The sequence below is a fragment of the Orcinus orca genome, chromosome X (genome assembly GCF_937001465.1).
Source record: "Orcinus orca chromosome X, mOrcOrc1.1, whole genome shotgun sequence".
NCBI classification, from domain to species: domain Eukaryota; kingdom Metazoa; phylum Chordata; class Mammalia; order Artiodactyla; family Delphinidae; genus Orcinus; species Orcinus orca.
The window spans coordinates 11,687,144-11,698,143 of record NC_064580.1 but is presented as its reverse complement, the minus strand read 5'-3'; positions in this window follow the sequence as shown (position 1 = coordinate 11,698,143).

Genomic DNA, 11,000 nt, shown 5'->3' with positions numbered 1-11,000 from the left:
TAGAATCCTTTTGGCTACACTTCGTGTAGCCCCAACCTTTCTTACTGGCTCCTCTTGCCCCTTGTTCCTTACTCCTTCTCCTCAGGGCCAAAAATAAATTAATAATTTCTCCCCAAATGACTGGACTTCTCTGTAGTCTGCATTTCCTTTCCAGACCCTTCTCTGAGGTCTGTATTTTCATAGCCAAATTTTCCATCAAGGTATTTTCCCAAGCAAAGAAAGTTCTGTCCCCAAGAGGAATTCTGGTACCAGGTAACAAGAAATACAGTTAAGGGAACCAAGGCTTGAAGAAGTTTAGAAATTTGCCCCAGGTTAAGCAGGTAGTAAGTGACAGAATCAAGATTCATTCTTTAGAGCTGCACTGTCCAGTACAGAAGCCACTAGCCTCATGTTGCTACTTAAATTTACATTGTACTTAATTAAAATTAAACAAGATGAAAATTTTAGGTCCTCACTCTCACTAGCCATATTTCAAGTGCTGAAGAGCTCATGTGGCTGGTGGTTATTGTACGGGACAGTCCAGATATAGAACAGTTCCATCATCCCAGAAAGTTCTATCGGGCAGTGCTTCTTCAGATGCTGTACGGTTCCCAGATTCTGCTGTCTCTTGCTCAGATGCCACCATTGGAGATGGGCACAGATCCATCTTTTTTATGTTGGACTGCCATCTGCTGTGCCATTAGAAATGAGAAGAAACACAATACAGAGTTACAAGTATGGAGTCTTTGAAAAAATCAGCCTCGCTTCTCTGTCAGCTGTGTGAAGGCCGCCTCTCACTCTGCACAGGTGTCCTACTTTTAGGTGAGGAAATCGCCAGGCCATGCTCTTCTGATGTTTCCATTGGCCCTGGAGGACTGTTGAGATTACTTGTCCTCCGTAAACAAAAGTTTCCCTTCATAATCAAGGCACTGGCCACTTTATGAACCTTACAGAAGCAGCAGGTCTTTTAAAGAGTAGTTGTGTTTCCTGCTCCTCCTACCCCCTTCCATGATCAAGCCCAGCGGTCTCTGAGAGGAGGAGCTCTTAATGGTGTCACATTGAGAATAATGTGCCTAGCCCCTCCCTCTAGAACAGTCCACACTGGATTCTTTCTGCTTTCTCTCAATTCTCTTGAATTCTCTGATTCAGTTACTCAAACTGCCACCATTTCTCTGTGTGTGTGTGTGTGTGTGTGTGTGTGTGTGTGTGTGTGTTTGCGTGCGTGCGCGCGCGCGCGCTGCACGCGCATGTTAATCAAGAGGGTGACATATCAGATATGCCTTTTTTTCCCACTTTTTTAAATTGAAGTAGAGTTGATTTACAATATTATGTTAGTTTCAGGTATACAGCATAGTGATTCAGTTTTTTTATAGATATACTCCATTATGACAAAACAATGGCTGTAATTCCCTGTGCTGGTCAATATATCCTTGTTGCTCAAGTCTATTTTATACATAGTTGTTTGTATCTCTTAAGCCCCTACCCCTATCGTGCCCCTCCCTATTTCTTCATTCTGAGCTTTGATAGCAGGAGGGATGATTCATTGGGATTGAAGGCCTTTAAGCCAATGGTTCTCAACTTGGCTACCCAGGGCAATCACCTGGGGAGCTTGGAAAAATCCCGATGCTCAGGCTTTCTAAAAAGGGAAACTGAAATACAGCTGGCGTCTAGAGAATCCTCAGTTAGAGAATCCCTATGCAGTGGACACTTTTCCATTCATAATACAACTTTTCTGCCTCAAAATTAGTCTTTCTCGCTAGCACCCAACCCATTCTGTAACTGAGTCCATGGTCCCAGCATCTTGCCTTATACACTGTAGGTACTCAGTAAGTGTTTGAATATGAGTAGCTAATGTGTAGAAGGATTCCTATTTTCATCATTTGACATTCAAAGATATTTTTAAAGGTCTACTTTTTACAGTCAAAAAAGTCCCTTTTGTAACAATCAAATTAGTTCAGTGGCACATCTTTGCATACAAAAGTGGTAAAGTAGAACTTAGGGACATTATTTAAATTAGCAGAAGATGGACCCTGCAAGCTGTCTAATTAATGCATTGGGAATTAATATCATTCCAATTTTAAGTAAATTTTCTGAAGTAAGTGGAAGCGCCTACTGAAACTTTCTTCCACATATCTGTATGAATTTTGCTCTCAAATACCTATAAACTAACCAGAAGACCAAAGAAAATAGAAACAAATGTTACTTTTTTTCCAAGGGGATTTCCTTGAAGAACCCCTGGCAGTTTCAGAGCTGGGGGGGGCGGGGGGCCTGGCTTTTATTAGAACTGCCTGTAGGTGGTTTTTCTCAGGCTTAATCACGGAAGTTTCAGGAGCTCAGAACTGCTAATAATTCAAAGGTGCTCATCCAGGGACCCTGTAGAAAGAGGCGACGTTTATTCCCAAAGAGGAGGATCTTTCCTTCCTCCCTTTTGCTTATATTTTCTGTCATACAATAAAAATCGACCACTAGGTAATAATAAATTTACATCTACCAGCTCAGTAGTGAACACTGGGAGTTCTGTTTTTATTCAAGTGGAAATTAGGACCTTTTCATCTCTGTTCAAAGGTGGATTAAGTGGTCAAACTAGTGCTCACTGCTTGTTTGGAATCCTTCTCTTTATTGGGAGCTTTCTGCAAATTTAAACCTTTGATGATAAATATTAATCCATGATAGAATATTTTGTCCATCACACAAAAATTTCCGGTTGTGTATTCCTTTATGCATTCTTCACAGATAAAGAAACTTCAAAATGCATCTTGAAAGTAGCTTAAGAAAACAATCTAAACACTGAAATTCAGTATGCCAGAAAATCTATCGATAATGGTAAAAATGTGGAAACAAACATCCCGCGACAGAAGAGTGGTCTAGCAAATTATACTATAGCCGTTTGAAAGAATATTTTGAAGCCATTTTAAATGTTGATTATGAAGGATAGCAACCTGGAAAATGCATATCAAATAATTTTTTTTAAAAACAACATACAATCAACACCACACTGATATGCCACTTCATAACCACTAGAATGACTAAAATCAGAAAGACAGGTAATACAGGACTTCCCTGGTGGCACAGTGGTTAAGAATCGCCTGCCAATGCAGGGGACACAGGTTCGAGCCCTGGTCCGGGAAGATCCCACATGCCGCAGAGCTAGTAAGCTTGTGCGCCACGACTACTTGAGCCTGTGCTCTAGAGCCCTCGAGCCACAACTATTAAAGCCCACGCGCCTAGAGCCCGTGCTCCGCAACAAGAGAAGCCACCGTGATGAGAAGCCCACGCACCGCAACAAAGAGTAGCCCCCGCTCGCTGCAGCTAGAGAAAGCCCGCGCACAGCAAAGAAGACCCAGTGCAGCCAAAAATAAATAAATAAAATAAATAAATTTATTTTTTAAAAAAGACAGGTAATAACAAGTGTTGGTGAGAATGTGGAGAAATTTGAATACTCATACATCGCTGATGGGAATGTAAAATGGTGCAGCCACTTTGGAAAGCATTCTAGCACTTCCTCAAAAGTGCCGTGTGACCCAGCAATTCAACTCCTAGATATATACCCAAAAGAATTGAAAACAAGTGTTCAAATACCTGTACACAGATGTTCATAGCAGCCCCATTCACAAGAGCCAAAAGGTGGAAACAACCCAAATGTCCATCATCTGACGAATGAATTGAAAAAAATGTGATCTATCCATACAGTGGGATGTTATTCAGCCATAAAAAGGAATGAAGTACTGATACATGCTCCAATATGGGTAAACCTTGAAAACTTTATGCTAAGTGAAAGAGGCCAAACACAAAAGATCACATATTGAATTCATCCATTTATGTGAAATGTCCACAGTAGGCAGATCTATAGAGACAGAAAAGCTCCGGAGCTGGGAGGATTGAAGGGAAATAGGGAGTGACAGCTAATGGGTACGGGATTTCTTCGGGCAGTGATGGAAATGTTCTCCAATTGATTGTGGCAGCAGTCACACAGCTCTGTGAATATACTGAAAACCACTTAACTGTATACTTTGAATGGGTGAATTGGATGCTATGTGAGTTACATCTCAATAAGCTTCTTGTTAAAAACACACCTAGTTATATGCACACTATGACTAGAGAAAAGCACACGCGTAGAGAAAAAATTCGAAGTTTAAAATGTTTTGTAATGTGATTATATAATTATAATGAGAAAAGTTTTTAATGAATCCAATTAATGGAGAGCACTTAGCACAGGGATTTCCAGGTTAATTTTGTGAGCATTCCATGCAGTCTTCAGTAAAGATTCATTTTATCAGTTTCAAGCCAGACTTAGAACATCTGGAGACGAGGACTGAGGGAGTAGGAGATAACTCTCCCTAAAAGTCAAATGTAGGTGATAGATTAGAAAGATGACTGGCAAGCACACAGTAGGTCTGCATTCATATTAGCCAAGCAGAGGTTTCTTGGGTTATAACCTGAGCCCCTTCTCTCTTCTCCCTACACCCGCCCTTGCAGTTTCATTCTCTCCTGTAACTTTGATTCCTTCTGAAGTCATGACCCCCAGATCTATTTCCAGCACGGAGCTCTTTCCTGACTTTCAGACTCCTGTAGCTATCTGCCTCTTGTTAAGTTTATTAATAAACCGTGTTCATTGCTATTAACCGTCTTCTCTTAGAATCAGCACTTGTAAGAATATCTCTGACTTTTCTTTGACCCATTGCAAGCTTGTTTATTTGAACACTCCGCCTCAACACAAGGGTCATGCTAGTGGTAGGGGGCGAGGGCAGCGTGCAAGGTGGGGGAAGGAATTCAGCAGTCTTCCGGAGGACTCTCCTTTGAATTTCCACCTGGAATACAAAACATGTGCATGTTCCAAGACAACTCTACCCTGCAACCTCTTTCCCACTCCTGCCATCAAATCAGGAAGTATTAACATTGAGATTGTCAAGAATAGGGTCAAACAAATGATCTCAAGGATGCTGCCAAGAAGCCATAAATGCCCCCAAATAGAAGGAGATATTTTGGAGATAATTTGCTCCCTGGCACTGTGTTAATGTTTCACGTGTATTAGCCCGTTTAAACCTCACATCAACTGCAAAGCGAGTGCTAATAATATCATACTTCCAGATGGATTCAGGCAGGCATAGTAAGTTGCTCAAGGTTACACAACTAGGAGGTGAGAGGATGAGAATTCGAATACAGGCAGTCAGACTCCACAGCCTCACCCTGTAGATCCGAGTTCCTTCACCTCGGCACTAGTGACGTTTGGTGCCAGATAATACTGTGTATTGTAGGATGTTTAGCAACATTGCTGGCCTCTACCCACTAGAAGTCAAAAGCAACACCCCAGTGGTGACAATCAAAACTGACTCCTAGGAGGTAAAATTACCTCCAGTTGAGAACCACTGCTATAGATGGGGAAAAAAACAAACCTAGCTTAGAGATTAAATAAATTGCCCATCTATGGTAACTAGTAAACAGTCAGCCTGTATTCAAAATCTAGGATGACCTCATGCCATATGCTATTATGCTGCATTGATCAATATAGCAGAAAAACCAAGAGCAGAGAAAAAAAAGGAATAAAAAAACATATAAGAGTATTCTTTTGGGATGATTTGCTTTTATTTAAAGCAAAAGAAACAGAAAAGGCCCCTAAAGACTATTAAACACACTGTTAAGAGTGTTCAAGAAAGAGCCCCTAACCTACTTAAGCTTACCTGAGAGTAAGCAGGGATTTTCTGTAACGCAGTGTTTCCCAAACTCGGCTACATATAAGAATCACCTCGTGAGCTTTGAAAATACTGATAACTGAGTCCCAGCCCCAAGAGATTCTAATTTCTGGGATGTGGCCTGGGTGTGGGGTTTTCTAAAGCTCTCCAAATGGTGCTAGTGTGAATTCAAAGCTAAGAACCACTGCTATAAATGATTCATTCATTCACTTTATTTCCATGGATCTTACCAACTTTGCATATTCAATCGATTGCATTTGTTTAGCTTAAAACAAAACCAATGGCTACCTAATAAATTGGGTACATACATTATTCTCAGCAATTATTGAGCTACTGATCATCAAATTTGTAGATATTCATAGCATTCTATAGGCAGAAAGGAAAGTATTCTCTAGTTCCTAACCTTTTGGTCATCTTGTCTCCTGTCATCATTTCCAACAGAAAATGAGCAAAAGAAGATGGAAAGGTTATTGATTATGTCATAATTTTTTACAACACTGTAAACATGTGATGGAAGAATTTTTTAATTATTGGGTAAAATATGGTTTGGAATTTTTTCAGGGCTCTAAATACTTTCTTTTCGATTATTCCAATATGTTTGATGAAATTATTTTTCTAAAAGTTAACCTTGAAAAAAAAAGTAAAATAAAAGTTAACCTTGTCCCTACCATCATGACCAATCCAGAATTCAATAGATGTGTCAGTTTCCAATGTGCGATTTATTCAGATAACAGGAGATTGCAGGTTTTCATTAATATTGCTTTCAAACTATGGAAAAGATAACCATGAACTCAACTTTCTATCACAATGAGCAGCCAATCTTTTCTAATCTAGACACGACACTGCTATTCACTCCAAACATACACCCTTTCATTTCCTGAACACTCTACACCTGCCCATAGTCAGCAATAAAAGAATATAGACCTTCCCATCATTTCTCCAGTACTCATGATCAGTTCTAACCACGGTGAACAAAACTTTGTCCAGCAATTTGCATTGATGCTTAGAAGATGGTCACTTCTCATACACTGATCTGAGTGTAAGTCGCTTCTCACACACAATCCATGGAATCCGCAAGGTTCTTCAAAACTAAGCAAAGCAAACCAAAAATTATGTCCCATTGTGAGTTATCTTTCAACCACTACTCTGAAGATTTCAGGGTGGGTTTGCTTACTTTGTCTCATGGTTATTGACAATTTTGTTGTGTATTTTTTGGAATAACGAGAAGGCTTGGAAGTGTAATAAGTTTTCCCAGACCCAGGAAGTCCATAAATACCTTCAGGAGTGGGGTGGAATTCAAAAATTATGGTAGAAGCTCTCTTCAAAAGAATGGTTACAGGGCTTCCCTGGTGGCGCAGTGGTTGAGAATCTGCCTGCCAATGCAGGGGACACGGGTTCGAGCCCTGGTCTGGGAAGATCCCACATGCCACACAGCAACTAGGCCCGTGAGCCACAACTACTGAGCCTGCGCGTCTGGAGCCTGTGCTCCGCAGCAAGAGAGGCCGTGACAGTGAGAGGCCCGCGCACCGCGATGAAGAGTGGCCCCCGCTCACTGCAACTAGAGGAAGCCCACGCACAGAAACGAAGACCCAGCACAGCCAAAAATTAATTAATTAATTAATTAATTAAAAAAAAAAAAAAAGAATGGCTACACACCCAGTGTGGCCACCGTTGAGTTGAAGTCTTACTTTAGACATAAGAACTAAAAGAAAATAGCACTGGCCCTGGGTAGCAGAAATAACTGAATTTATACAACACATATATTCCCAGAGAGTTAAGTGTTATTTAATTAATTACATTTACTTCCATTTTAATTGAACAAATGGTCCACTCTACTACAGTTCGTTATTTTGCAAAAAAAAAAAAAAAAATCAGGGGAGGGAGCATAAATGCATAGTTCTTTTGAGTCTCCATGGCATCTAGCAAGCTGCTTTGTATGTTAAAAATATGCCTTATATGTTCAAAATCCGTGGTATTTATTAGTTGGCTAAGGGAAAAGATCCTTGAATCATGTAAATTACTATTCTCTAATTTGTTTTGTACAGTTTCTGCTTTGCCTTGCTCCATTGTTCCTTTCTAAACTGGAGGTAAATTTGTACCGGGATGAAGTCTATGAATAGAAAGGATGAAGTGACACAGGGAAAGAATGAAGCAGATGCAAAGGTGGGCTTTTGATGACAGTTGATGGAATGACTCTGCTTTCACTTTCCATTGATCTGTTGGCATTGCCTGGATTTACAACTCCTGTGCTTCGTTTCTTTCTTTTTTTTTTTTTTACTTTTTTTTAAACTGAAGTATAGTTGATTTACAATGTGTTAATTTCTGCTGTACATCAAAGTGACTCAGTTATATACACATTCTTTCTTTTTTTTAATATTCTTTTCCATTATGGTTTTTCCCAGGAGATTGGATATAGTTCCCTGTGCTATACAGTAGGACTGTGCTTTGTTCCTGAGAGCCAGTATTTTATTTTCCCTGTAGCAACATGTCTCTTGTGCATAGGTCATTTTCCTGAGACCTCAGCGTATCCATAAAACAGCCAAGAGCTGAGAAAGAAGCCAAAATACCTTTGAGCAACCAAAATAGATATGGCTGTGTCTCCACTGGCCAAACACTTACACAAAACCAAAAGCCCTTTGGAGCTCTCTGCACATAACTGCAGTAAACTCGATTGTGTGATTTTCTAACAGGGCATATTAGAAGCAGCAAATCTGTAGGGAGATTAGGAAAGAAAGGCTTCCAAAGACTGAGACACTGGCAACCACAAAAATGACACCTGATAGCCTGCAAGTGAGAAAAAGACCAAACAACAAAAAAGAAAACCCGTCAAAACACGAATCAAGGAAATCAAAACTCAGCAGAGGTTAGATCATGCCATGTAGAGGCAAATAACCCTATACCTGAACTACACACGAAGACGTCATTGTATTCTAGGGTGAGAGAGAAATTGACATTCATCACGGTAAATGTGAGATAGAAAGAAAAGAATATGATATGTGCAGGAAACTGTAGGAGAAGGCAGGAAAATATGCAATACGTTTTAGAAAGATTTCTAGCCAAAATGGTTTTGTTATTGTTTTTGTGTTAAGAGGAGTAAGAATCAGTTAACAGAAAAAAATCAGATTCAAAAGTCATTTACATATGCTACTTCTTCCCTAGCATACTGGATTCACTAGGCATTACTGTATTTCAAACAAAGCATGGAAATCTCTTTAGAAGTGTCAGGTTCTGCAAATATCACTATGACAGCAATAATGTCATTTAGGAAGGAGAGAGGCACACACAGAGATAGAGATACAGAAAGAAAGAGACTGCGAACTCTGTGACATGTCAGGGCTTGGTAACCATTCCATCTTTCCTGCCATTTTTTCACAGCCACATATGCTCTTGATTTCAACACAGTTATTAACATGACACATAATTCATTCTGCTTTTAAATAAAAGCATTAGGGCTTCCCTGGTGGCGCAGTGTTTGGGAGTCCGCCTGCCAGTGCAGGGGACACGGGTTCGAGCCCTGGTCTGGGAAGAGCCCACATGCCATGGAGCAACTGGGCCCGTGTACCACCACTACTGAGCCTGTGCTCCAGAGCCCGCGAGCCACAACTACTGAAGCCCGAGCGCCTAGAGCCCATGCTCCTCAACAAGAGAAGCCACCGCAATGAGAAGCCCGTGCACCACAATGAAGAGTAGCCCCTGCTCGCCGCAACTAGAGAAAGCCCTCGCGCAGCAACAAAGACCCAACACAGCCAAAAATAAATAAATAAATTTATAAAAATTAAAAAATAAATAAAAGCATTATTATCATTCACTAGACCATGCACTTATATAATATTCATAATGTTCTTTTTTTTAATTTTTTTTTTTTGTCCACACCATGTGGCATGTGATATCTTACTTCCCGGACCAGGGATCGAACCCGTGCCCCTTGCAGTGGAAGCGTGGGGTCTTAACCACTGGACCACCAGGGAAGTCCCCATAATGTGCATTTTGATGTCTGCCTATTATTCCATGTTCCTAAATCGCTTCCAATTTCACTAATTATCCATAAACAGTACTGCAATAAGCATCTCTACATATATAGCCATAATGGCCTTTTATTGTTTTGAATTCCTGTCAAAAGAGAAATTCCTCAAAATGCAATTAGAAATAGATCTAAAGTAAAGTAAGAAACATATGTGAAGGGCGACCTACTTTACAAGGCTGCGGTAAAAAGAAGGTTGGGACACTCATCAAAGCCCTCTTCCCAGATAAGCAGAAATCTAACCTCTCACCTGGAGCCTGCTTCCTTCCACTGCCCTGAATTGCCCAAGAACCTAGAGACTGATTCAGTCAACCTCTTCACAGACAAAACCAGACGCTCTGGCCGCCATCTGGTGGACACTTCATGACAGCGGCTGTTGCTTCAGATCCTCTGTCCTGGGGCACAGATTACCCCATGCATCTACGGGGCACGTATCTATGGCTCTTACACGTTGAGCACACATCGCCCAGCTGGGAAGAGGGTCTGGTGGGCATCACTGTTCCTCTAGTAACAGATGAAGATAGACTTGGAGAAGTAGTGACTTAAGGTCACACAACCAGTAAGGGACAAAGCCAGATCTTCTGTCCCCTAGAACAATTCTTTGTCCATTTCATGAGCTCTTGTGTACAATATCCATGCCAAGCAAAATCTAAAAACGTTGGGAGGGCGCTAGGAACCTGATTTTCTCTAAATCTCTAAGAGGGATAGTGCACAGTATCTGTAGGTGGCTGTGCTTTACTGCTGTGTCATGACCTGTAAGGTATCTTGTGAGAACAGAAAACATGCCATATGTGAAATGATGCTCTCAAAAACCCTTACACGTTGTTGGGCGCCAATGATTTTAGCCGGGTGAAGTTAACAGTATAATTAAGAGATTAACTTTTACCTAATCCTGAGCTTGTTGAAGGTAAAATAACTTTTAAAAACAATGTGAAAGAAGAGCGCTGGAAACTCAGTCAACTTCTGATGTACAGTTACACTCATTTATGTGTGATGACATATGTTACTGTAGCGTGTGGCTGTGAGAATAACACACTTCCTTTTACTTTGTGTTTCTCCGTCAATAACTAGGTACAGTGTGCCCTCTGCTGGGTGAAGATGGGTACTATTTTGTAGGTTTATCCATAGACATAATACAGGGCTTTATAATCATAGCTATTTAAGCAAACATTTTTATTACTTGAATTCTGGATAACCTTTCAGAAATTAGTTGGTTCTATCCCACACCAATCCCCTGGTCCTCTTTAAAAGTTACTGATAAAGAATCTCATCTACCAAAGATTCAAAACACCATTAAAGATAAGCTCAGA